Source organism: Myotis brandtii, unplaced genomic scaffold, assembly GCF_000412655.1.
Source record: "Myotis brandtii unplaced genomic scaffold, ASM41265v1 scaffold122, whole genome shotgun sequence".
In the NCBI taxonomy this organism is placed as follows: domain Eukaryota; kingdom Metazoa; phylum Chordata; class Mammalia; order Chiroptera; family Vespertilionidae; genus Myotis; species Myotis brandtii.
In genome coordinates, this window is record NW_005354255.1 from 1,681,423 (window position 1) to 1,686,012 (window position 4,590).

The following is a 4,590-nucleotide window of genomic DNA, read 5'->3' on the forward strand; positions in this document are numbered from 1 at the left end:
GGCATTGGGGGTGAGGTTGGGGTCGCGGTTAGCTGGGGAGGGCATTGGGGGTGAGGTTGGGGTCGCGGTTAGCTGGGGAGGGCATTGGGGGTGAGGTTGGGGTCGCGGTTAGCTGGGGAGGGCATTGGGGGTGAGGTTGGGGTCGCGGTTAGCTGGGGAGGGCATTGGGGGTGAGGTTGGGGTCGCGGTTAGCTGGGGAGGGCATTGGGGGTGAGGTTGGGGTCGCGGTTAGCTGGGGAGGGCATTGGGGGTGAGGTTGGGGTCGCGGTTAGCTGGGGAGGGCATTGGGGGTGAGGTTGGGGTCGCGGTTAGCTGGGGAGGGCATTGGGGGTGAGGTTGGGGTCGCGGTTAGCTGGGGAGGGCATTGGGGGTGAGGTTGGGGTCGCGGTTAGCTGGGGAGGGCATTGGGGGTGAGGTTGGGGTCGCGGTTAGCTGGGGAGGGCATTGGGAGTGAGGTTGGGGTCGAGGTTAGCTGGGGAGGCATTGGGGGTGAGGTTGGGGTCGCGGTTAGCTGGGGAGGGCATTGGGGGTGAGGTTGGGGTCGCGGTTAGCTGGGGAGGGGATCGGGGGTGAGGTTGGGTCGAGGTTGGCTGGGGAGGGGTAGGGTTCGGGTTGAAGGTGAAGGTTATTGGAAGAGGGGCCGGGGGTTTAGTTGAAGTGGAGGTTAGGTGAGTAGTGAGCTGGGATGGGATTGGGGGGGCGAGTTGTCCAGGAAGGGTGATTGAGGAATATGGGGTTTGGGTGAGCTGAGAGGGGGTCAGAGGGCAGAATTAGGGGAGGGCTGCGGGGTGGAAGTGGAGTCAGCCCCTTTTAGAGGGGTCGGGGGGATGTGGAGTTCGGGGTGCAGGGGGTGATGAGAAAGCAGGTGGGGCCGAGTGCTGGTGGGATAGAGGGCTGGCAGGTGTTTTGTGGGGAGTTGACTAATCAGGAGGAAATTGGGGGGTCTTCGTTGGAACTCAGTTATAAGGACTGTGGAAGGGATTGGTCCCCGCTTTTTTGGGGGGTCACTAATCATGTGGTGTAGAAGGGAGGGTGAGCTGCAGGAGTTCAACACACTTTGCAGGTCTGTGTCTGGGATGGAGGGTGCATAGGGGAGCGAGCGTCTTGGGAAGCAGAAAAGGGCTGGTGTCGGTGACTGAATTTTTCAGGAATTTTTGGGCTCAGGAGCGAAGAACCGAAGTGGGAGTTTTGGGGACAGCGATACTGAGGGGCGTGGGCAGCACTTTGGCACTTTATTATTCCTGGGTAACGGGGGTGGCTAGGGGGTGGCAGGTGGGTGGGAGAAGACAGGCTTGATGAGCAGCAGGGAAGAGAGGGCTCCCACTCCTGCTAGGTGTCAGCCAGGCAAAGGCCAGGTTCACAAACTTGATTCTCAGATGCCAGGTCTTCCCAAGATTAACAGAGTATCAGACTCTGCTTGGCCCAGTGGCCTCTGGGAGTTTTCGTTGACTCCTCCATAAGGCAGGAATAACAGAACAGTAGCAGGCACCTCCTAGGACCACTGGGGAAGTCAAAGTCAAATGAGAGAGTGCAGGCACCTAGCTCACTCCTGGCACATGGCGAGCCTACGTGCGGCATTGATAATAATGTTCTAAATTAAGGTATTTGGGGGGGAGGGGAGAAAGGTGGGTGGATAGAATAACTGGGTTGTCAGGGAGGGAGGGAAGGAATCAGAGCTTGACTCCAGGCCTTCAGCCTTGGGGGTGCACACAAGAATCACTGCTTGTGCTTTCACACAAAAATCTGCTAAAAGGAAAAGAAAAAAAGTCCCTATTGTTAAAAGTGAAGGGGGCCAAACACCAGAAAAAGAAGAATTTGTTTGAATCCGATGCCAGGAGATTCTGAAGGTTTGTTAAGGAACAAGCATGTCTACTTAAGAGAAGGCTGCATGGGACATTCCCACCTATTGTCCCCCGCAGGAGCCACCACTGGGCCACGATTATCTACCCTGATTGACCCGGCTCCTTCCACAGGCTCAGCTGCCTTTGGGGCGGTCCTGGGTACTGCGGGGTGCCGAGCAGCATCCCTGACCCCCACCCACTCGGTGCCAGGATCACCCCTAGTCATGACAACCCCAGATGTCCCCAGATGGCACTCAGTGTCCCCTGGGAGTAACATCGCCCCAGGTGAGACCCCCCTGTTATAAATAAAACTAAGTTGTTTTCTCCTTTAAAAACCACATTCTTACCTTTGATTCTTAGGAAGTTCAGCCCAGATTTGGGGGTTGTTTCGAAAGCATCCAGTGCTCTCATTTTAAGAGGGAAAAAAAAATCACACCGCTTTTAGAGAATTTTAGAAACACTGACCTCTTTCTAGGTGGGTCTTTTGTGCGGCCTTTGACCGCTTAGACTGATTTTGAATCTGGGATGAAGTCATCTATTCCTGTCATTGAAAGATGCCCAAGTGTGCAGTTTGCTTCCTTGGTTTTGACCGGGAGCATGAAGCGTGAGTTCTTCAGGTAATTCTTGGTCTTCCGTGGGAAACATCCTGTGACTGACACCATTGGTTTGTGCTCAGTTCGTAAATCCTGGGCCCTATTGTTTGGAGGGAAAGACAACCGAATGGGAAGCATCCTGACACACAGACAGTTCAGCTCCGTGTTTACTGAACGGAGGCATTTCCGTTTTGGTCCACCATGTAGTAGCGTAAAAAGCTTCTTCCGTTCAAGCTGTCATCACAGGTTTCTTCATTTGCACCTGTAAACAAATAATCGTCTTTGAAACCGTATTTACTAGATCATTCGTATTCTTGAAACTCCGTTGTAATTTCTTACATAATTTCTTGCAAAAGGGTCGGTGGGCCTGGCCTCCAAGACTTTGGAATTTTCTGGAGCTTTTTTAGGGAGGCAGGTGCCCAGGACTGTTGTGTGATTGCTGGATGTTGATACACTTATTCTCCCCCTTCCTTTGTGTCTTAACTGACAACAGCAGCTATTGAAGCTTTGTTTCCTACTACTCACCTGGTTGGGTCCTTTAAGGGCTTGGCCTGGGTGCCCTGGGTCCTCTAAGGGCTGACTCCTGCAATCCCAGGTCCCTGCTGATGTTGGGGAGCTTCCCTCTGCTTCCACTGTTCCTTTTGATAGTTCTGGACCTTGATTTTCACCCCTTCTATCTTGTGCTGCCCTTTGGCGTGGCCTCCCTCTCTTCAGGGTCTAGAGCAGGGGTCCTCAAACTACGGCCCACGGGCCACATGCAAATACAAATATTGTATTTGTTCCCGTTTTGTTTTTTTACTTCAAAATAAGATATGTGCAGTGTGCATAGGAATTTGTTCATAGTTTTTTTTTAAACTATAGTCCGGCCCTCCAACGGTCTGAGGGACAGTGAACTGGCCCCCTGTTTAAAAAGTTTGAGGACCCCTGGTCTAGAGAAAAGTGTTCATGTCACCCAGGAGACTTGGGGACCTGATGGGGAGCTCAAAGATGCAGTGACCTGTCCCAGGCGGTCACTTCATCTTTCTCCTCCTTGACCACCCTGCAGGGCGTTGATTAGCTAAATTCTCTCAACGTATTTTGTCCTGCCAACGGGTGGGCAGGAGGCTTTGCGCAGCTCTGAGACTCTTCCAGAAACGGCTACTAGTTCTCCTTGAATACGTTACAAAAGGGAAAGTCATTGTTTTTTACTTTTTTTTTAAATTGAGGTACAATTTCCATATCACAAAACTCAGTCATTTTAAGCACATGGTTTAATTTTTTTGGTAAGGTTATCAAGTTATGCAACCATCCTCCTAAACCCATTTTATTTTATTTTTAAATGGTACCTTTGTTATTTTTTAAAAATGTGTTTTTATTGAGTTTTAGAGAGAGAGGAAGGGAGAGAGAGAGAGAGAGAGAAACATCCATTGGCTGCCTCCTGCATGCCCCCTACTGGGGATGGATGAGCCAGCAACCTGGATGCCCCAACTGGGAATCAAACCAGTGACCTTTAGGTGCATGGGATGATGCTCAACAAACTGAGCCGCACTGGCCAGGGCTCCCTTAAGTCTATTTTAGAACATTCCGTCCCCCCTGAGATCCCCTGTCCCCATCAGCAATCACCACCCCTCCACCCCCCATCTTCTTCCCAGCCCCTGACCACCACTAACTCACTTGGATTTGCCTATTCTGGACATTTTATTTTGTTTTTTAAAAATATATTTTATTGATTTTTTACAGAGAGTAAGGGAGAGGGATAGAGAGTTAGAAACATCGATGAGAGAGAAACACCGATCAGCTGCCTCCTGCACACCCCCTACTGGGGATGTGCCCGCAACCAAGGTACATGCCCTTGACTGGAATCGAACCTGGCCACACAGTATGTGATTCCATTCATTTAAAATGTCCAGAATAGGGCAGCACAAGATAGAAGGGATGAAAACCAATGCTCAGAACTATCAAAAGGAACAGGGGAGCCAGAGGGAAGCTCCCCAACATCAGCAGGGACCTGGGATTGCAGGAGTCAGCCCTTAGAGGACCCAGGGCACCCAGGCCAAGCCCTTAAAGGACCCAACCAGGGGGTGAGTAGGAAACAAAGCTTCAATAGCTGCTGTTGTCAGTTAAGACACAAAGGAAGGGGGAGAATAAGTGTATCAACATCCAGCAATCACACAACA